Consider the following 24,362-nt stretch of genomic DNA (forward strand, 5'->3'; position numbering starts at 1 on the left):
TTTCCAAAAGGATGATTGCTGCCCATGTCCATTTATGTTTAACATTCTGCTTAGAAACACTTTTCAGTGTAGAAACTTTCCTGGAATATTGTTATTCATGGTTACCCCTCATTGGAGTGTTTTACCTGGTTCGTTCTCTCTGTCTTTCCTTCCACCTCCTACCCAGTGATCGTGTGGAAAATATTTTGACCAAGTCCAATTTTCCATCAAAGTACAAAGTACTTAGCTAATAGCAGCAAAGTGAGAGAATAAAATCACTTCTAAAGGCTTCACTATTTGTCAGTTTTAAAAAGTGTCAGATTAAAAACCTGATTAGTAGCTTTTTTTACCTAATAATTTAAATAACTGACATACTTGCTGGCACATTGTATAATTTTTATTTTATTTAAAAAAATTTTTGGCAAAGTTTGAAAAGAATAAATACCCAGTGCTTGTATTGCTTATCAGGATAATTGACACAGTTTTTGATTTTAAATCCGAAGTAGTATCACCCTGTAACTTTGAATTTAGACATGTATTCATCTCATAATTTCGGAAGATAGTATTAATTGGAAGAAAAATTATGTCAAAAGGTAAGGCACATTATATATTTCCATTTCTCTTTCTGCCCATGGCCATCATGCCTCTATGTATCTAAAATTATAGAGTGCTGGAGACGAAAAAGACATGAGAAATCATTTCATGACATTCCTTATCTTTACAGATGAGCAAACTGAACTTCAAGAAGCCAATATGGCTTTGTACAAGGACAAGAATTTTGGAGTCAAACAGCACCAGGTTTGAATTCTGTCTTAGTAACTGAATAAACTTAAGACAAGTTACAGAAATTTGCTGAGTCTTGGAGTTCTCTTTTGTGGGATGGGAATAATAATAATTACTTGCTAGAAATGCCATGAATCGTTTAATTAAAATTGTATATTTTAATGTCTGGTAAACAGTAGACAGTTGGTGCTTCTTAGTTCTCTTGCCTTCTCAAGATAACAAAATAAATTAGTGACAAAAACATGCTTTAGGTGATTTTGAGCAAAACAGACTTCTATTTTATGCTACTTCTATCATAATTTGCTATTAAGTCACTAAGGAAGCTTCAGCTTCTGGAATTGAAATCTGTCACCCTGCCAAATTCACCACTCTTGTCAACAAATGAGGCACCTTTATCCAAGGCTGGAGCCTCTATGGTTTGTCCCAGAGGAGATGGAAGATGCACAAATCACTTCCTAATTATGGATGACCACTGGCTCAAGCTGAGTAATAGTCTTAAACTGAGGGTGGACCTGCTTGGATTGTCAATGACAGCTTATTACTCACTAAGTGATATATTATGAAATTAATATCCAAACCTTTATCATAGATTTTGTTATGCCAAAAGTTATTTACTCATAGACCTTTAATGACATAGTTGCAGAAGATTCCCAAAACCCCACTTCTCTAATTCCAGTTAATTTCTATTTCCCTTTTTTCTTCCCCAGAATTGGATGCCATCCATTTCCCTTTTTTACCAAGTAATTTGAAGGCTATACTTTTTTTCTCCATCACAATTCATTCATACCCACTGTTCTAACAGTTATTTTTGTAGGTTTTTTAGAACTTAGTTTTCTTACAATAAACGTCTCTCAATCCTTGAATGTTTTCTTGGATCCCTTCCAGTGTTTCAGCACGTAGCAACACCTTCTGTTCTGTCACCCTAGCCCACAGGTTGAAAAGCTACAGCCCTGTAGGACAAATCCAACTTTCTGCCAGATTGTACATGACTGTTGAGCTAAGGATGGTTTTCATATTCTTAAATGGTTGAAAACATTTTAAAATAAAAATATTTCATGACATAAAAATTATGTGAAATTCAAATTTCAACATCTATAAATAATGAGTAATTGTATCATAGTTGTGCATGTTACATATTGGCTCTGGCTGCTTTTGCACTATAATAGCAGAGTTGAACAGTGATAACAGAGACCCCAGAGCCTGAAAAGCTTAAAATCTTTACTATCTGACCCTTCATATAAATTTGCTGGCCCCTGCCAGACTCTCAGAAGTCAGCTCTCCCCCGACCTTTAAACCCAATTTTGTCAGTTGTACTTGAATATATTTCTCTAATCTACCTGTCTCCATACTAGACAAGCTGCTGTCACAGTTCACATACACTACCACAATTGTCTCCTAACTGGGCTCTTAACATACATTTTTACCCTTCCAATCTATTTATTATGCATAAAGAAAACTGTAAAGTTTGATCATACCACTTAATCATACTGCTTAATATCATTCAATTCCTTCCCATTGATCTTAGAATAAAAATTAAATTCTTCATATGGTTTTCAGTGGCTCACATGATCTGGCCTGTTTGCCTCTGCTGTTTTCCCTATGTCTCTCTACTTATTTGGCCCACCACTGCTCACCATGCTGGGCTTTCCTCGATTCCTGCTCAGGGTCTTACAACAGGTTGTGCTTAACCATAACCATTTTACCCACTTCCCTTTGCTAGCTAACTGTTATTTAGTATTCAAATCTAGCTCAAATGCCACTTTTAATGAAAACTTTTTTTGATTCCCTCTTAGAGATCAGTGCCTTTATTTGTTCCCACTGTACTTAGTATTTTTCTTTTTAAGACATTAGCACTCTTTCTAATTTTATACTTAATCAACAACTGCCCTGGCATTAGACTATAAGCTTCAGCAGAACAGAAACTATTTGTTTTGCTCCGCAACATATTCCAAACATTCAAAACAGTGTTTGACACAAAATTCATTATTGCTTAATAAATACTGACAGAAAGAATACACTGAAAGCATCTATGTTCTGATCTTCCAAAGTTTTCCCTAAGAAATAAAAAGGTCTTTCGTGACTTGTACTTTAGATAGTAAGCCACATGAGAGCAGGGACTATATCTGTTGTCCTACATACCTGTTCATTGTCATATCTCCAAGCATGTGACATGTGCTCAGTACACAATAAATATTTGTTGAGTCAGTTAATGAATAAGCTTTCTCTTCACTTTCAGGTCTCGTTCATAAGAGGGCTATATTTTTAGCTCATTGCTGCCTCAAGATCACTTTTACATCATCATCCCTCAGTTATTTTTCCTCTTCTGATATATACTTTACAGTAAAATTTTACATTTTAAAGAGATTTGAAAGATATAGGTTGGTGAAAAGTAATTGCAGTTTTTGCCATTAAAGTTTGCCATTAAAAGTAATGGCAAAAATTGCAACTACTTTTGCACCAACCCAACCTAGTACATAATTAGCTCATTCCTCTCATATCAAAAACAATGTGACTTTGACGCTATTGCTTATGCTATTTTCTACCTATTCTTATCAGCCATCTTTTGTTCCTGTGCTCTCCCACTTTTCCAATTTATATTGCACATGTTCAGGAGTAGACTGTTGAGTCACTTATATTCCTCTGTTTGGGGCAATTTTTCATTATTTTTCCATGCCATGTGTCTCTCTAGTTTTCTTTTCTATTTTACTTCAATTATTTTAGCACATAGCTCACAATCCTTTTCTCCATTACATCCCATCATCAATGTCAATGATTTGCTCATCCACGGCGCTGACTGTTGTGTCTGGTCTCACTGTACTTTATTCTTCCCAATAGAAGTGACACGGTTCCACCTCAGAGTTCTTGGGCTCCTAAATTCCCCTTTGTTGGACTTTTTCATTCTTTACCCGAGGCAGCTCTCTATCCTCGTAATTTTTCTGTTAAAGGTTTCAAACGTCTCTTAACATTTCGTCTCATGGTGCCTTTATTGACATCCTAAATGACTTTTCATCAGAGGGTCGCAGTGTTGCCGTGAACACAGCATCAGCTACCAGCCAGGGGAAGCTCATGCTGCCTTCCACTTCTGCACTTAGTCTCAGGAATCCAAGCCTTATTTTATTACAAGCTCATTCTCACTGACTTCAGCTGGACTCTCATTACTAGATTCACGTTACATGGTGAATCACACATCATTTTTCTAGAACTGAACAGCTCTTTCTAACTTTCTCCATGAAAACTGATAGATCTAATACATTCTTCAACTTCAACTTTGCTCAGAAACCTCAGACCTTTATTATTCCTTTAGCATCCCTTGTTTCCACCTCAAATCTCTTTGGCTGTATGTTTTCCTTTAGTCTCTACCAGCCTCCTAACCCCCTCCAAATTCCTGACAAAGAAGAGACTTCCTTTCTTCTACATTTCTTCTGTGTTCACATATCCAACTTCTAGGACTTACTTTTATTTTTTTTTAACCTTTTCATCCTCAAATTCGACTTCTCCTGACTCTTTCTCCTTGCCTACAAACATTTTTAGTTCTCACCTAGCCGGTATGTTCCCTGTTATCTTCAAAACTGCCGTTTTATCTTTTTCTCTCTAATGTTTTAAAAGACTTGCTGCCACGTCTCACTACTAGCTTACTATGGGCTTCAGTCCCAACTGGTTGCTGAAAATTCTGTATTTAAGGAGAGTAGTGACCTGTGATCTCAAATTACAGGTATCTATTGTGAATTTTCATCCCTTTCAACCTATCTGCAGTATTGAACATCACTGCCTATGTTCTGCCTTAGCTTAGCATGAGTGACACTAATTGATTTTTCTACTATCCCTTTGACTGCTTCTTGTCATTTCTCTCCTCTACTGTGACAAGTACCCCTATATTGCTTAGTAACACAGGTATTTATTTCTCCCTCCCCAAACCCATGGCTTTTCCATGTTGTAAGCTTTGAAGCAGAACTGTATTCTTCTCTTTGACTTTCTGAAACAAAGTCTGCCATAGTGAATAAAATGAACAAATTAAAAATAAATATTTATTTCATTGCATGAAAGAGTGACATTCTAACCTTTATAAAGCAGGAGATCATTTGGCACATCTCAGCATGGTATCTTATACAGTGAAATAATTTGAGCACAAATAATTGGGACCAATTTTTATTTGTAGTGCAGACTATGAAAAAAGCAAAAATAACTGCATTTTTAATGTATAACAAATATTATTTAAACCTTTTTCTGTTACTTTAACTTTAACTATATTTTTCAAAACAGCAGCTGCTCTTTAAAATATCCCTCTACTTTCTTTAATTCTGGAGATGATACATAGATGAGATAGATAGATAGATAGATACATACATACAAACATACACAGACATAGATTTGGGTATATTTGTCTATCTTGTACCTCTTTCAACCATATGGGTTTTCTATCTGTCTCACTTTCAAGTAAATTGCTTAAATAATGTAGCCGATTGATAACTCTGGATGATAGATGATGGATCCTATTCAAAGTCATACTTTCTAATGACATTTTCTTATTTCCCAAGAGTACATTCTTCTTTATTTTCCAAATATTTCATAACTTCTTTAAGGCCTCGATATTTCTCAAGTTCAATCCATATGAAAAGTAATTTTCAGAGAAATGAGAAGGCTGCAGAGAAAAAGAAGATCAAAAAATCCACATATAATAAAAAGTAAGTTTTCACCAAAATGATGATGACCAGCAAGTAACCAAAGTTAAGGACTCAAATAGGAGCCCAGACATTTTAGCATGCCACAATGAGCTGTGAAGTATATGACAAAAATGCGCTACTAATAACGTGTCAATGTTTGCAAAGACCTTATTATTATTTTTTTTTTTGAGATGGAGTTTTTTTTGCCCTTGTTGCCCAGGCTAGAGTGCAATGGTGTGATCTCAGCTCACTGCAACCTCTGCCTCCTGGATTCAAGTGATTCTCTTGCCTTAGCCTCCCAAGCAGCTGGGATGACAGGCACACACCACCATACCCACCACCATGCCTGGCTAAATACAGGGCTTATCATGTTGACCAGGCTGGTCTCAAACTCCTGACCTGCCTCAACCTCCTAAAGTGCTCGGATTACAGGAGTGAGCCACCGTGCCCAGCCTGCAAATGCTTTATTTTTAATTTTTTATAAATCATGGAGGATTTAAGGCTATCTTTCTAAAAACATTACTTCTACTCAACTGCATTATACTACATATTCTTTGGGAGAGAGATAGGCTGGCTGGAAAATAACACGTTTAGAATCAGTATTTGATACAGTATACAGCCTGCCTTAACTACATTGAAACCTAAGAGAAATTTTGCTGATATACTAAAAATAGTTGCAAATGAATGAAAAGTTCAATATTTGATAGTAAGGCAAGACTAGCTACATACACCTTTCTTTTACTTGGGAAAATATGTTGATAGGTCATCTCAGTCATATTCTCATTCTTCCTTGTACCACATCCCAAACTCAGGAGTAAGAACCTTGAGATAAGTCAGGGTGAGACAAACCACATCCTTTCACTTTCTCTCTTTTTCTTCCAGCCCAAAGGGAACATGTAGAAGCCCAACTAGTGGCGTAGTGAGGTAGCACCCCCAGGCATTTAGACCAAAACTAAACACAGGTGAGACAGAATCAGGGAAATTCCTAGTCAAAGGGCAGAGATTACATTTGGACCCCACTTTATTGCAGGAGGTATGAATCTGAATCTATTAATTCAACATTTCTTATTCAATTGGGCAGATATTACAAAGTTCACTTCTAGTACCTTTTTCTGGGGGTCTTACCTGTTCTTTATGTTCTATAACAGAATAAAGCTTGATGTAGATAGCTTCAAATATAATTACTTAGTAGAAAAATTTAAAAACCTTAGTTTCAGTTATTGAATTTAATAAATACTCCTCCTGCCGGGCGCGGTGGCTCAAGCCTGTAATCCCAGCACTTTGGGAGGCCGAGGCGGGTGGATCACGAGGTCAAGAGATCGAGACCATCCTGGTCAACATGGTGAAACCCCGTCTCTACTAAAAATACAAAAAATTAGCTGGGCATGGTGGCGCGTGCCTGTAATCCCAGCGACTCAGGAGGCTGGGGCAGGAGAATTGCCTGAACCCGCGAGGCGGAGGTTGCGGTGAGCCGAGATCGCGCCATTGCACTCCAGCCTGGGTAACGAGCGAAACTCCGTCTCAAAAAAATAAATAAATAAATAAATAAATACATACATACATACATACATACTCCTCCTCAATGAAAGTCATATACAATAAGAAATAGAAATGAAGCAGTAAGGATAAGAAGAAGGAAATTGATGACTGTAAAAATTAACCTAATAGACATGTTTAACTTTAAAACTAGACACTAATATCTGGGTGACTAAGGAAAAAATGATCAATCATCCATAGCCTTTTGTGGCTGTGGACCACCAACATCTGCATAACCCGGGATTTTGTTAGAAGTGCAAATTCTCAGTACAGCCATTTTGGAAAATAGTTTGAAAATTTCTCAAAAATTAAAAATAGAGCTATCATACCATACTCAGCAATCCCAATTCTGGGTATATATCCAAAAGAAATGAAATCAGTATGTTGAAAAGATATTTGCACTCCCATGTTTATTGCAGCACTATTCATAATAGCTAAGATACAAAATCAATCTAAGTGTCCATCAACAAATAAATGAAGAAAATGTGGTATATATACACAATGGAATACTGTTCCATAATTTAAAAAAAAAAAAAGAAGAAATCCTGTCATTTGTGACAACGTGGATGAACCTGGAGGACATTATGGTAAGTGAAATAAGCCAGGTACAGAAAGACAAATACCACATGATTTCCCTTATTTGTGGAATATAAAAAAATTGACCTATCAGAAGCAGAGAGTGGAATTGTGTTTACCAGGGACTAGCAGGGTGGGTTGAGAAGATGCTGGTCAAAGGATAAAAATTTCAGTTATATTGGAGGAATAAGTTCAAGAGATCTATTATACAACAGGGTGACTAGAGTTAATAAAAATGTATTCTTGAAAATTACCCAGAGTAGATATTAACTGTTCTCATATCACAAAAAATAAGTATATGAGATAATATATATGTTAATTAGATGCTTTAGCTCCATATATTTGACATCTAATATATATTTACATGTAGCAATATAATACCTATATAATATAAAATATAGCTATATATTAACATATAATACATATATTAATTAGCTTGATTTAGCCACATATATTTGAAATATATGTGTATGATATTTCAAAACATCATGTTGTACATGATAAATATATATAATTTTTATTTTTCAATTAAGAAAAATAAATGAATACATCAGAAAAAAAGAAATGGAAAATTTCAGGCCTAACTCTAGACCCACTAAATCAAAGTCTTGGGAATAGATTTCAGGAGTCTTTATTTAACAAGCCTTCCAAGTGATTCTGACGCTGTTAAAGTATGACAAGCTCTACTATTTCATAATCGGAGGTGGTGAATTAGGGAAAATTCTTTTGAGTCAGCAATAGACCACCAGCAAAGTGCTTCAGCTTCAAGTGCTGAGTGAGGAAGCAAGACCTCGATTGGAAAGAAACTTTTTGGAGCCAGCTGGCAGACCCCAAGCAAGCATGAATATTCTGGGTACAGGGACTCCACTGTGTGGCTGCCAGAGCCTACCTCTCAGAGAAGCACCAGGGCCAGCCAAAAAACAAATACCATTTCTTTCACTTCCTTTTTCTTCTCTTTCCTGACCCAGTGGCACTGGTGAACTGCCCGCCAGATTTAATTACAGGCAGGGAGAGAAGGTCTAGTGTTTAGACTTGGTTCCCTAAGGAAATAATGACTGATTTCAGCTGGTGAGATTTGTGCTTTCAGAAGGATAGGACTGTGTGAGCTCAGAAGCCTGAAAGATTAGCATCCTCCGTGAGCACTTCCAACCAACCCTCAGGATGAGCTGCAAACAGGATGAATAGTGCCCAAGAAATGTAGTTCACCTTGCTGGGATATATGGCATAGCCAGGAATATTTGCAGGAAGCATAGAAACCTGTCCAGGTTCAGCAGTAGCCCACACACATTCCTGGAGACTTGTTTCTTCTTTATCACATGATGGTTAGCAACATGTAATATATATATTAAGTTCACAGGTCTAGGCTCATATTTCCCAAAAATAAGCATGGTACATTGTCTTTGTTCTTCTCACACTTTCATTCTGTTTTTGATACTTAAGGCAGATGTCAGAGTAAATGTTTGTCTCTCCAAAGTATCATAAATACACATATAGGGATTTAAAATGAGAAATAACATCTCTCATGGGATTAATGACATAAATATTATCCATTTTTCACTTGCATGGAAACTTATAGACCCTCTTTTTTTGGTTACATTATGTCACATTTTTGCCTAGAGCCTGAAATGCAGTGTCCATAAGAAACTTCATTTTCCTGTTCAATTTAAAGAAGGTTTCAATCACAAAGAGAAATATAATGAAACATGAAAAACTAGTATTAATTCTTCCTCATATTTTAACATGTCATTCTTCATGTTTAAAATGAAATATCTATATTAAGTTAATCTTTGTATAAAATATTGACTAGAACCCAGAGATACAAATAGTAGGAATGATTTGGTGTTCAGTTGGTCTTTGCAGCGAAAGAAAATACTGATTTCCCACAATCCTGTCCAAATTAGAAACCTATTTGAATGAGTGACCTATTATGATAAGGAGAATCTCTGGTTACAATTCTTACAAAACTTCAGCTTTCTTTCAACACAACAAGCATCACTTTTGACAGTCCTGCTCCACAGAAGACAGAAGCCCTTAGAAATTTGCTATCTCTCAATCAGTCCCATTCTTTGCTTTAGGGGTCAGAGGTCCAGAGGTAATAAAGTTGGTGTGAACTTTTTGATGATGTCCAGAGGGAGAAGTCAGCTTTACATGCAGAAAAATGCTAAGGGAGAAATTATTTCTTTTAAATATTTCGGATAATTTGTCATTTTTCCCTATAGAAATACAATGGGACAAGCAGTAGACTGGAAGATATCTTGAATTTGACATTAAAAGTCACTGGTCCATGTTCTAGATCTTCTCATTAGATTTTTGACCCCAAATGAGGCAGATGAAGTATCTGACTTTCTATATTCTCATTCTATAAAGTAGGTCATAGCAACATCCAGTACCACCTTTAGACCCTGAATTTTGAAGGGCTCTGACATAGTTTTCCTATGATGTCCCTTCACACAGGGCTAAGGGTCAAAGGGACAAGGAAAGCCTGCTCACTCAGAGCTTTTCAAGACCATGATCTGAGACATAGCCTCCTAGAGTGCTATGTCCCAAGTGGACCCAAGCTCGATTTTAGGAATGAGCATGTTCCCTGGCCCATTTTCCTGAGGGCAGAGCATAGGCCTAAGAAGTGGCCAAGGGATTTCTATTTGTGTAGTGTGGACAGACCTTGGACATAACAGGCTACAGTGTCCACATACAAGTTTCAAGGCCCTTATAATCTAGGACTGAGTGAGGAATGAGAAAAGCAAGGGGGCAGGTCATGCACTGAAGGTTTCCATTTGCATTTTTGCTGGGGCTTCATAGATGTCATGGGGAGGTCCACCATATCTGCCTATCTTATTGCATCATTCATTCCAAACCAGATACTGAATGGCTGTTCTCGTCTGACATAACGTAGGCTCTGTTAATAGAAAGATAAGGAAGCTCATGCTTTAGAAATGGTAACAGCCTAATGGGAAAGCCTCTAGTTAAAAATACATAAGTTCAACACATTGTGTTAAAGGCTATAAATCACCACCTTCTCCTTACCTCTACATCAGCTTATGTGACAACAGACTCCTGAGTTCAGCCTCATCCAGTCATTGGAACCAATGCCAATTAAGATCACACTGGGTGGCAAGAAATCTCCTTGAGGAGAAGATTCTACATACAAGTTAATTTCACTTTGTGTATATGACACAGGACACATTTGTTGTAGAGATGTGATAGCAAAGAAGTCAAGAGCCACCAACTCTGGAGCCATAGAGACTGGGAGATGAACCTCTTTGCCATCCACTATTTATGTTTCTTATGACTAATAACTTTTCTGAGGTCAGTTTCTTAATTCGTAAAATGGAGACAAAGCTCTCTTCCTCCTTTGCAGAATGAAACTACTATAAAGATTATAGAAAATAAAAATTTTAATGTACTTAGTAAAGGATCTGGTATATAGTGAGCATCAAATAAATGAAAGCTATTATTAAAAAGCTGAAGAAGTCAATTGGATTTATGTATCATCTCTTTATATGCACAACATATATATTTTCTATAACTCCAACTTGCATTTTCCAAGAGCCAATGCAAAATAAAATTTTATATAAGCAAAAGAAGCAGCTTCCAGCTTTTAATGTCTCTGCTTGATTCAACTTCTTTGAGGGTAGAGATTGTCGTATCTGTAGCTATGTTTTTTGTCTTTATACCTAGCATGGTCCCTAGTATTATATGTTTTGGCTGAACAAATAGATGAATTAAAGAGAGAGGAAGAAAACATTTTCAAAGTCATATTCAGTGTCTATGATCACTTACCTTAAACTGAAAACAAGACAGTGATTGGAATGTCTCTAAGGGCAGATACAGTAGGAGCTTTTCCCTTCTCCCTTCAACCAGAACAACCTGAATTTTATGGAAGAAATTTCTTAGCTGATTCTTTAAGACTGTAAATTCCAATGAGGACATTAGAAATAAAATCATTTGTGTACAGTGATTGGCTTTACATATTCAGCTTTCATGGAGTTAAGGAGACTCATCTAAGGAATAAAATTTAACTGTATTATCAGTTGAATATTTATCTAAAAGATGACTAGATGACATACTCAATCCTTTTATGAACTACATATGTGGGAAATAAAAAGTTCCAAGACCAGCAAAACCAGAAACATCTTTTCAAGTGATTGTTGTCCCTCCCTCCCAACTCCTATGAGAACTATGTCTGAATACATATTAGAATTAATGGAAAAAGCTAATTAAATATCCAAAGTTTCTAAATTTCTTTTATTTTCTTTGAGATGGAGTCTTGCACTGTTGCCCAGGCTGGAGTGCAATGGCGCAATCTCGGCTCACTGCAACCTCTGCCTCCTGGGTTCATGCGATTCTCCTGCCTCAGCCTCCTGAATAGCTGGAATTACAGACACACAGCACCACATCTGGCTAATTTTATGCATTTTTAGTAGAGATGGGGTTTTACTATGTTGGGCAGACTGGTTTTAAACTCCTGACCTCGTGATCCGCCCACCTTTGCTTCCCAAAATGCTGGGATTATAGGCGTGATCCAGCATGCCTGGCCTATGCATAACTATTTAATAGAAAAGACCCAAGCGATATATTCCAGGGATGTTAGGAATCAGATAATTTCCTATTTAATTTTTTTTTCAGGCAGAATCTCATTCTGTCACCCAGGCTGAAGTGCAAAGGTGTGATCATAGCTCACTGCAGCCTTGAACTCTTGGGTCCAAACAATCCTCCCACCTCAGCCTCCTGAGTAGCTGGGACTACCATTGTGTGCCTCTATGCCAGGATAATTTATTTATGTTTTGTAGAGACAAGGCCTCCCTGTGTTGCCCAGGCTGGACTTGAACTCCTGGACTCAAGCAATCCTCTGGCCTTGCCCTTCCCAAGTGCTAGGATAACAGGCATAAGCCACTAAACATACCTATTTTCTTTATACACAACTTGGTTTAATATAAAACTCCTAGGTCTTGCTTTTGTTTGTCCTTGAAGGAAATGTTGTTGTCACTATGTGATCTTTCAGAATGGATGCTTACACACACACAAAATTGGAAAATAAGCTGATTTCTGCTCTTTTGGCAGTAATTTGTAATAGATTTTTTTCCCTTGCTTTGATGCTTATAGATTTTATACAATTTAACACTTTGTCACTTTCTGTGATACCATTGGCTATTTTGGTGCTAATTTTTATTTGATTAGTCTGTGCCATAAATGATTATGGAGGGAACTTGAATCAAAACTTCAGACAATATAGTGTATAAATAGAAGAGCAATCTTGGAGAGTGACTGAAGAGTAGGGGAGAGTTTTTACTCACTATACACTTTGAATGGAGACCTATAGAAAATAGTATAAGTTCAAGCTATGATATGTTCTGGAATGAGAGGGAGAGTACATGTGATTAGCAGGGAAGTGACTGGGAACTGAGGAATCCCAAGGAGAATAATTCCAAGAGTCAGCAGAATGGAGCCACGATGGAACAGTGAATGTAAGTCTTATGCTAGTGGACACTGACATATAAAGGATAAGAAGGTATCAGAGGGAACTTCCAGATATCAGTAGAAGTTGGTGTCTGAAAATTGCCTAAATCATAGTGCCTGCAAGGCCTGTGTGAGTATAAGAAATAGGTAGGAGGCAGGGCAGATTTGTATAAACCCTGGGAATCAGGAAAAAAAGTATAGGTTCACTGAAACTGATGCCCTAACAATTTTTGGTTCAACCCAAAAATTTGGGTTCAAGTTCCAGAATAATATCAAACCCAATGACTGATAAGGAAAGGGGCTCAGGCGTCTGTGGTGCACAGTTTTCAAATAACTGGCTTGCATACCCAGCCTGGAATGGTCAGAAGCTAATGAAAATCTTGGTGGGAGGAGTGAAGTGTGGACAAGGTTTAAATGCTATTTATATATTGGTGCTGCACTAGCTTGTTTGTTTGATGTCTTTCTCTTTAATTGTCACAATCCTTTATGAGTTAGAGATTATGATCCATTTTGGAGAGGAAAAACAGGTTTTTAAAAATGTTAAGCACTTGTGAAAATGTCACAGAGCCTAATAATGGTTATTTCATGCTATTTTTTTGTGCTTTCTGGGGATTTAAAAAAATAGTTTTATAAATATTTTAGTAGAATTTCTCTAGAAGATATTCAGGTGTCATCTTATTTTACCATGTTCATGTAAGTCTCCCATATACTTTTGTTTTCTTTCTCAGTGTGTGCAATGAAGTCTGTCTAGCCATCTGCAACAGTGGTTCTTGAACTTCAGTATGCTTAAGAAACACCTGGGAGCTTATTAAAATTGCAGACTCTAGGGCGTTTGCCTGAACTTCAGTAGGTCTGGTGTGGGATCCAGGTGTCTGCATTTTAAACAAGCATCAGAGATGAGTTCAAATGCCACTCAAGACTATGTGTGGAAATAGTCTATAATAAAGCAGTGTGCAAAGTAGCATTCATCTCCACACTTAGCCCATGGCCTCTGTTCCTCTAGCAACATTTTATTAAAGAATTAAAGTGGTAGTCATGGAACTACTCTCACTGCCCTTCAGGTTCCCTTAAGGTAGGGGCAGAAGGGGAAGTATGAAAGCTGGTAGGATGTAGGTCAAGGAAGAACCATAGGATGCTCTTACACAATGCTGCTTTGACTGGCAAGTACTGGATTACATGGTCCAAGCCAGAGTGGTCTGGAACCTCTACAAAGCAGAATAGAAAAATGTAGAGGCCAACTTAAACAGGAATTACCTATTAGCAATTTAGTATTGTGTATTCTTTTAAAAATTCTGAGGTAAAGGCTAATCATTTGTTAATTTAAGTAAAAACTTAGTGATAGGCCGGAAGCAGTGGCTCACGCCAGTAATCCCAGCACTTTGGGAGGCCGAGGTGGGCGGATCACAAGGTCAGGAGTTCAAGAAACCCTGTCTCTACTAAAAACACAAAAATTAGCCGGGCTTGGTGGCAGGCACCTGTTATCACACCTACTTGGGAGGCTGAGGCTGGAGAATTGCTTGAACCTGGGAGGCGGGGGTTGCAGTGAGCCAAGACCGAGCCATTGCACTCCAGCCTGGGCAACAGAGTGAGACTCCATCTCAAAAAAACAAAAACAAACAAACAAACAAACAAAAATACAAACGAAACAAAAAAAAACCCTAGTGGTTTATTAGGGATTTCCTAACAAATGTTAAAACATTGAGTACTATTGGGTTCATGCCAGGAGATATATATATTTCTTATCTATAAAGTATATATTTATATCATATATATAAACTATTAGATATTTATTGTATAAGTATTTTAATTGATAACATAAGTGTATGGTACAAATTAATAGTTTTTTTTAGTTTCCAGATACAAACCCAAACTTTTAAAGATAGGATTTTTTTTTTTTTTTTACTTACATGCACTCATAGGGTAACTCACTTAAAGTAAGAGATTAATTTCTGAAAATTTGCTAGAAAATGGAGTTCTAGAAAACTGATTATGTTGAAAACTTGTCATTTACAGGAATTTTGTAATCAATCCTTCTGTGAAGAAGAAAAAAGTAACCACCCACAAATTTATCCATCTTGGAAAATCTGGATTTAATTTTTCTCCATGCACTTATGCAAATCTTGGCAGCATTTGAAATACTACAAAGTAAATGAGACCAAATTAAAAGTGCCTTTGGATGACGAATTTTATAGCAAGGGAAAAGATGATATGGAAAATTTTCTTTAAGCAATCCTAAATATAAACAGTCTTAACTTTGTAATGAAGCAATATTTACAATAAGAGGATAGCTAATGTAAGTTATAACAGCAGAGTATAAAAATAAGTACAATAGCTAATTTCATAATTCATTTATCATGACAGAAGAATATGCTCTTATCTGTAGACCAGAACAATTCTACCAATAATAAGACCATAGCTGGGAGTGCCAGGTGTCAAATTAATGAAGGACTTTAGCTATCAAAGGAGGTTGCTTCAGTGCATCTGGCTTCTCTTTCATGGAAACTGGCAAAACATCACTAGTCCTAATCCTACAAATGTAGATGTTTTAAACAGGTTGAGACAGACACATTTTATAGGCCAGCAAGAAAAGAAGAACAATCACAGGAAAGATATAATTATAGGGTAATAAAAACATAAACACCATTAAATGCATTAATTTTATATTTGGGTTTTTTCCATGATTGACTTACCAACTTATAAGTGCAAGGTTTTGACAAAATCCTTTAGAAGTTTTTTATGTATTCATTCTAATACATACATCTTGGATTTGATCATTTTTATAGGAGATTGGTATAATTGGCTATTGAATAAAATAGAGGATTTAGAAGGATTTTTATCAAGTTCAGAGAGAGAAAGAGAGAAGTAGTTGCCACTTTGAACTTCTTAGATACCTACAAATTAATACATTATCAGGAGTAACAGTTCCTTTTTATTATTCTCTTGAAGCCATCAATACTTTCCTTCTTCAACTTATATTAAAGCACAGGCACATTGGAAGACAACTGTGTAATCGTGGCAAGTTTTTAAACTTTCCAATTCAGTATCCTCAATTGTAAAATGCAGAGGATAATAACTACTTCAGAGGGTCACTTTATACAGTGTAAGATTCAATAAATAATGGTTAAGATTTTAGTGCCTGAAGAAAAGCCAGAGCCAAAAAGATGTGCCTCATGTTGATCCTCCTGTGCAGCCCCTGATGAATATAGTTGAAAGCCAGCTCCTCACAGGAATGTTGGCTCACAGAGTCATGAGATCAGCAGCAGGAACAAAATGAGCTCCTTTGTGGATATCAAGCAAAAGTATGACTTCTTTTTGGGAGGTGTAAAGAAGTATACGTGAAAGTGTGTGTGTGTGCGTGTGTGTGTGTGCGTGTGTGTGTGTGTGTGTGTGTGAGAGAGAGATATGCCTATATTGTGTGTTTAAATAGAGGTAGGCATTTTAATAAGAATTAAGCCAAATTAAGATATGCAAGTTTTAAGGAGAATTGTAGATAACTTTTTCTGGAACTGAGGGACACCAGTAAATCTCAAGAAACTTCAGAGAAGAAGCTTCATGCTTCTGGGGTACATAAATGGGCCACTCTAACACTCCTCTTCTTCAAGGACAGTCACACTGGGCAGTTCCAGACCTTAGCTTCTGGCCCTGCTCTCTCACCTTAAGAAATCCATTCCACCTCACCTTAGACCAGTGAGCTGCTTAATTCTTATGGAGGTTTCTGAGATACCTCTGATAAATACAGATCAACTTTACTTCTGTAAAATGCTTCATTGAAAAATAATCGTGTGATAAGATATGTTTGGAAAAGGTGGCATATTAGAGCCTCACTTGTGGATATTCACCCTCTATGGTAGAGTATTTTTTTCCGATTTATTTATTTTATTGCATTTTAGGTTCTGGAGTACATGTGAAGAACATGCAAGATTGTTGCATAGGTACACACGTGGCAGTGTGATTTGCTGCCTTCCTCCCCATCACCTACATCTGGCATCACTCCCCTTGCTATCTCTCCCCAGCTCCCCACCCCCCACCGTCCCTCCCCTATTTCCCCCCAACTGACCCCAATGTGTAGTGCTCCCCTCCCTGTGTCCATGTGTTCTCATTGTTCAATACCCGCCTATGAGTGAGAACATGCAATGTTTGATCTTCTGCTCTTCTGTCAGTTTGCTGAGAATGATGGTTTCCAGGTTCATCCAAGGTAGAGTATTAAAGGCTTCAAGAAGACTTATTTAATCCAATTTCCTAAATACTATTTGATCACTTAATTTTTTTTTGTAATTTTGTTTGATATCTTGCATAATTGTTCTTAAGAATATACTTTAGGAAATACTAATACAGACATGGATTTCTTCTTGTCACAGATGTTAAACTGTTTTTTAATGAAAAGATATTACTATAGCAATATAGCATTTTAACGTAATTCTTACATTTTTATTAATTTGCACTTTTCCCATAAATTCTCATTTTACCTTGTCACCTCTCCTTACATAAAGGTTCCATGGTGCTTAAGGGAATAGGACAGCATGGGCTTCCTTTCCTGGTTTCTGTCTGTTTTCCTCACTTTTTATGACTCATTTGTTGAGTGTTAGAGTCTCAAATTCACTTGAGATTAGATCTGAGGAAGAAAAAAACCAAAATCTTAGAAACAGAAGAACAGAATCTGATATTGCTGATATTCATATATATATTCATACATATATATTTGCAAACATTTTATCCATCAGACAGAAAGGAGCATAAACCCTCCATGTACAGAGCCTCAAAACTCTACTCATTTCCCTCAAAGGTAAACTGAGTATAAAGGGTGCAGAACTCCTATATCCTTACTCTGCAAATTCTAAGCTCGTAAGAAATTCATAAATAACAAGCCTGTCTGAAGAGCCACAATTCCACCCTTATAATGTTAAATTGCATAGTGAGTGTGGAGAAGGTATACATTACTGCTTCTCAGAAATAATATCTGAGCTTTGCCCTATGGTAGCCCCTTATAATTTACCTATAGACATAACCTAATTTACAAAGAAATTCTATCTTCCATTTTCATACAAAATGGAAGGGAAAATCAAAATGCATTGATTTTTTTTTTCAGGGCTTGGGCTAAGTAGAGGCAAATTTTCCTCATTGGTGATACAATGTAAAGTGATAGTCTATATTAGTTGATATGCACTCTAAATACAAGCTTTCTTATGATGTTCAATTACCTAAACTGGCCTTAGTTGAATGTTAAAGACTCCCTGTTACAGCAAGAAAAAAACATCCAAAGGCAAATCTAAGAGGACAATAGGCACAAGGAGATCAAATAAAACTAGCAAGAGATATTGTTTGAACCACTGACAATTTTCTCCTCAGACCTTTGCTTTCTAACCACATTCTCCCACAGTAAAGAGCAAGCAAATTCCAGTGAAACTAACTGAACAATTTTGAAGACAAGCAGGTGTGAAACAAGTCTCTGGTATCACTTCATGTTAGACAAACAATAAATGAGTATGTCTCTTAGTATGCAGTCTGGCTCATTTCCAGGCTGTGTGATTTAACAAGTGAGCCTAATTCACTTCTCAATTTGGTGACACAGAATGAAAGGGACATTCAGTTGTAAGAAGACCAAATGCAAACATATACATTAAAAAATATTTTTACTGGTGTCAAGGAACTAAACTTTTTTCTTTGAGCAAATAATTTCACTTATCTGTGCCTCAATTCCTGCATCTTTATTATGTAATAATAAAGTTATTCTAGACAATGTTTAAATTTAAATTGCATGATATAATAACTGTATTTCCCATCCTCTTTCTTTCTTTTTTAAGGACTTAATTATCCCCAAACGTAAGTATACAGACTGGCTGTGTTACTTTCTGGTGAGTTTTGCAAAAATATAAGGTCTTAGGTTCTGCTTCTAGAGATTCTGATTCAGCAGGTCTAGGTGGTGTTCAAGAGCTTGCAATTTTAAAAAACTCTCCCAAGTGATATTCAGTCAACATATAGTCACAGGCTTGGGAACCCTAATCTAGAGTTCCAGCAGCCAGGAGTAAGATTGATGTTGCTCATTTAGAGCTGATCACACAGGATGTTTCAGTTACTAACAACAGAAAAACTGGAAGTCTGGTTTATACAATAAAGATATTTATAATCTCAAATAACTGGAATCTTGAAGGTTGGGCATGTGTCATGTTTTGGTTACGTTTTCCTTTGATTTGGCAGCTCTGCTGACTCTGAAGCGCTTTCAACCTCAGACTTTTGGTAAGTCTCTTTGCCTCTTATATTTGTTTTGGGAGATAAGCAGTCTTTCCCAAAGCTTTCGTTCAGCCTCTGCCTTAAAATTTGTCAGCCAGAATTGAACCATGCACTCATGCATAAACTGGTTACCAGCAAAGGTATTACCAAGACCAATGGTTCTCAGCCTTGGCTGCACAGTGGAATCCCCTGGGAAATTTTTGAAAATTTGAATATCTGATTCCAACCTCGTGAGTTTCTGATTTAATTGGTCTGAAGTGTGGCCAGGACATCCAGAGTTTAAAAACTTTCCCAGTGATTCTAATGTACAGCCAAATTTGAAAACCACTGTCCATCCACATTCCATCCTGGAATAGAATGCTGCTGGAGAGTCAACTACCACGACCATGAAAATCCTTTAAAATTCCTTAAGCAAAATGTGCTTCTAACTTGTACAGGTCCTACAATCAGTTAGAAGGCTTGTAGACTCTCCCAAGGAAGAACAACTAGAAAGTGACAGAAATGTGTCTTTTTTGACCCTTAGACTAGGGTGCTTTGTACCATGAGATGCCTACTTCGGTGCCTAAAGTCAGCGCGGTAAGGAGGACAAGTTATACAGAAAGCACTGCAGCTTATTCTGGGTGATTCCAGCACAGCACTGCAGCTTATCCTGGGTGATTTCTATATTGAATGATATCAATTAGAACTTGCTGTAGCCAGTAAAGCGTATTAGTAAAAAAAGTAAACAGATACCACAGGAATGGTAAATGATAAATTAAAATCATAGAAAATTTTCACTTTTGCTATGATATACTATGAGATCTTCACAAGAACAGCACGATCTTAGGTATGCATTGAGAAAAATTCTTTTAGAAAATCCTTCCTACAAAAATCTCTTCTTAATGAAACAGGGCAGAATCTATAAGAGGGAAAAGAATTGGTATAAAGGGGAGAAAAACATTAGAGTTCAAAAAATAGATTTAAAAATATATGCTTTTCCAAAAATATTCATAGAATTTAGCCAACTGCCTTTTAACCAAAAGAATAACTCTGAGTTATTTACATGCCTGAAATCAGTGAGTGGATTTTTCTAAGTATACATTTACATTATGTTTACAACTTTGGATTTTTTTCAGCTTGCATTTGATAACTATTCAAGTTCTCATAAATGTAAATCAAAATGCCTTTCTTGGCATTTGCTGGTAAAGACTGTTTTGATGTTTGTAATGAAATGTTTGTAATGAAACTGTTGAAAATTCTCCTTTCAGATTACAAAGGAAAAAACCAAGATAAAAAGAATTCCTTAGAATAAAATGATTTCAGGAAAGGAGCTATGAATAAAGTTTAAAAAATCAGAAGAAAAAGAAATAGGGTAGCTATGAACTTATTAATACTTATTAATAAAATCTTATTAATTTTATTAATCAAAGGAGTTATGATTAAAGTTTAACAAATCAGAAGAAAAAGAAATGGGGTAGCTATAAACTTATTAACTCATTAATAAAAATTTTTATATTAAATTTAGGAGGTATCTAAATTTAAAATAAAACTTAAATAAAGATGACTTGAAGCCTCCAAATTAAATACTATTATGGTCCAGGCATAGTAACTCATCCCTGTAATTCCAGCACTTTGAGAGGCTGAGGCCAGAGGATGGTTTGAATTCAGAAATTTGAGAGCACCCTGAGAAACAAAGTGAGGCTGGGTCTGATGGCTCACGCCTATAGTCTTAGCTACTCAGGAGGCTGAGGCAGGAGGATTGCTTGAGCCAAGGAGGTTGAGGCTGCAGTGAACTATGATTGTGCCACTACACTCCAGCTTGGACACAGAGTGAGATTCCAACTCAAAAAAATAAATAAATAATATTATGTAGCTAAGGGACAGACTGTCTCCTCAAGTGAGTCCCTGACCCCCTTGCCTCCTGACTGGGAGGCGTCTCCCAGCAGGCATCAACAGTCTCCTCATACAGGAGAGCTCCAGCTAGCAACTGGCAGGTGGCCCTCTGGGGCGAAACTTCTAGAGGAAGGAACAGGCAGCAATCTTTGCTGTTCTGAGCCTCCGTTGGTGATGCTCAGGCAAACACGGTCTGGTGTGGACCTGCAGTAAACTCCAGCAGACCTGCAGCAGAGAAGCCTGACTGTTAGGAGGAAAACTAACAAACAAAAAATATAGCATCAATATCAACAGAAAAGGACATCCACACAGAAACCCCACCCAAAGGTCACCAACATCAAAGACTAAAGGTAGACAAATCCATGAAGATGAGGAAAAAACAGTGCAAATAAGGCTAAAAATTCCAAAAACCAGAATGTCTCTTGTCCTCCAAAGGATCACAACTCACCAGCAAGGGAACAAAACTGGACAGAAAATGAGTTTGACGAATTGACAGATGTAGGCTTCAAAAGGTGGGTAATAACAAACTCCTCTGAGCTAAGGGAGCATGTTCTAACCCAATGCAAAAAAGCTAAGAATCTTGAAAACAGGTTAGAGGAATTGCTAACTAGAATAACAAGTTTAGAGAAGAAAATAAATGACCTGATGGAGCTGAAAAACAGCACAAGAACTTTGTGAAACATACACAAGTATCTATAGCCACATGATGAAGCAGAAAAAAGTATATCAGAGATTGAAGATCAACTTAGTGAAATAATGTGAGACCACAAGATTACAGAAAAAAGAATGAAAAGGAATGAACAAAGCCTCCAAGAAATATGGGACTGTGTGAAAAGACCAAACCTATGCTCGATTGGTTTATCTGAAAGTGGTAAGGAGAATGGAACCAAGTTGGAAAACACACTGCAGGATACTATCTAGGAGGGCTTCCCCAACCTAGCAAGAAAGGTCAACATTAAAATTCAGGAAATACAGAGAACACCACAAATATGCTCCTCAAGAAGAGCAACCCTAAGACACATCATCATCAGATTCACTAAGGTTGAAATGAAGGAAAAAATTTTAAGGGCAGCCAGAGAGAAAGGTCGGGTTACTTACAAAGGGAAGCCCATCAGACTAACAGCAGATCTCTTCTGCAGAATCCCTACAAGCTAGATGAGAGTGGGCGCCAATATTCGACCATCTTAAAGAAAATAATTTTCAACCCAGGATTTCATATCCAGCCAAACTAAGCTTTATAAGTGAAGGAAAAATAAAACAGTTTACAGACAAGCAAATGCTGACAGATTTTGTCACCACTAACCCTGCCTTGCAAGAGGTCCCGAAGAAAGCACTAAATATGGAAAGGAAAAAGTGTTACCAGCCACTGCAAACCCACCGGCTCGCTTCACCAGCCTCTCGAAGTGCACTAATGGTTGCATCCTGAAACTTCAACTCCTTTTGAAATCCTGGGCGATTTCCTCACCATCCTCTGGAAAGGCAGCTTCTAGATGAGAAGCTCAATCAGTTTCTGGCAATGAGGAAGGGTCCAGCTCTGCAGCGATGCGGTTTTTTCACCCGGTTGGCAGAGGAGGCGATTTACCTGGCAGCTTTAGCGGCCTGCTGTTTCTGGAGGTGAAAGTGGAGAGGCTCCCACCAGTGGAACCGAGCAGTCAGCTTGGTTCGGGCCATTTTCTTTCACCCAACGCCTGAGTCAGACCGCTTGTGCTGTCCGGGGAGAAGCCCAGTCGCCCGACAAAGGAAATGTGCTCCTCCAATGAACGATCAAACCGCTCTTCACCTAAATGTTTTTTGTTACTAATTTCTTGTCTAATTCTGTTGGAGTCAGAAAAGTGATTTGTATGAGACTAATTTTTTAAATTCATTTTTTCTTGCTCTATGGCTACAAATGTGGTCGATCCTATGTGTGCTTGAAAAGAATGAGTTATCAAATTATTGGGTACAAGGCTCTCTCTATATAGACAAATATCCATTAGACCAAGCTTATTAGTTATGTTGTTCAAATATTTTATTTCCTTGATGACATTTTTGTCTACGTGGTATATCAATTGCTGAAAAAAGTTAGTATCTCCTGTTATGATGATGGGTTTGGTATTTTGGCCAAATTTTGCTTTAGGTGTTTGGTACTATATTTTAGTGCATGTAGAATTACTGTATCCTCTTGGCAATTTGAAGTTTTATTATTATACACTGGTCCTCTTTAATGATTCTCTTCAGCCTTAAAATCTATTTTGTCTTAAAATCTATTTTTGTATGTTTGTTTTCTTTTGATAATCATCTCAATAGAAAGGCTGTCATGTAATATCCATATATTTATTACATTTATACAGTCTTATTATCCCTTCTTTTTTTAAATAGACTTTATTTCTAGAAGAGTTTAAGTTTTATAAAAAAATTTCCAAGATAGTATATAGCTTTCATGTACCTCCTTACTCAGCTTCCCCCATTGCTAACACCTTACATTAATTAGTATGGTACATTTGTTACAATTAATGAACCATCACTGATCCATTATTATTAACTGAAATTTATAGTTTATTCAGATTTCCTTAGTTTTTACTTTTACTGCTCCAGGATTCCATCCTAGATGCCACATTTATTTAGTCATCATGGCTCCATAGGCTCCTACTGGCTATGACAGTTTCTCAGACTTCCCATGTTTTTTATGACTGACAGTTTTTAGGAGTGCTAGTCAAGTATTTTGTAGGGTGTCCCTTTATTGGAATTTGTCTGATGTTTTTCTCATGACTAGACTTGGTTTATGAGTTTTGGGGAGTAAGATTATAGAGATAAAGTGCCATTCTCATCATACCATATCAAGGCTGCATTCTATCAACATAATTTATCATTCTTGACATTGACCTTGATCATCTGGCCGCGATAGTATTTGTCAGATTCCTCCACTGTAATGTTACTCTGTTCTCCCCCTTTCCATAGTGTGTTTTCAGAAGGAAGTCACTATGTACAGCTCATACTTAAGGAGTGGGGAATTACGCTCCATCTCCTTGTTGGGGGTGTATATACATGACTTACTTGTAATTCTTCACAAGGGAAATCAGTGTTTTCTTCCCCATTTATTTATTTAATCATTTAAATCATGGATATATATTTTATACTTCAGGTTATAATCCAATACTACTTTATATTATGTTGCTGAAACTGCTCCAGTTTTGTGTATTGAGAACTCATTCACTTGGCTCCTCTGTTCCTTTAGAGAGAAAGAGTGTGTGTGTGTGTGTGTGTGTGTGTGTGTGTGTGTGTGTGTGTGTG

At 36.9% G+C, this 24,362-nt stretch overlaps 1 pseudogene; it reads right to left on the reverse strand.

Annotated features, from left to right (window-relative positions):
* The window catches only part of LOC116566059, a 43,336-nt pseudogene extending 20,573 nt beyond the window's left edge, over positions 1 to 22,763 (reverse strand).
* Positions 22,764 to 24,362: the final 1,599 nt, after the last annotated feature.

Source organism: Sapajus apella, unplaced genomic scaffold (assembly GCF_009761245.1).
Source record: "Sapajus apella isolate SASKATOON/1434 unplaced genomic scaffold, GSC_monkey_1.0 scaffold42, whole genome shotgun sequence".
In the NCBI taxonomy this organism is placed as follows: domain Eukaryota; kingdom Metazoa; phylum Chordata; class Mammalia; order Primates; family Cebidae; genus Sapajus; species Sapajus apella.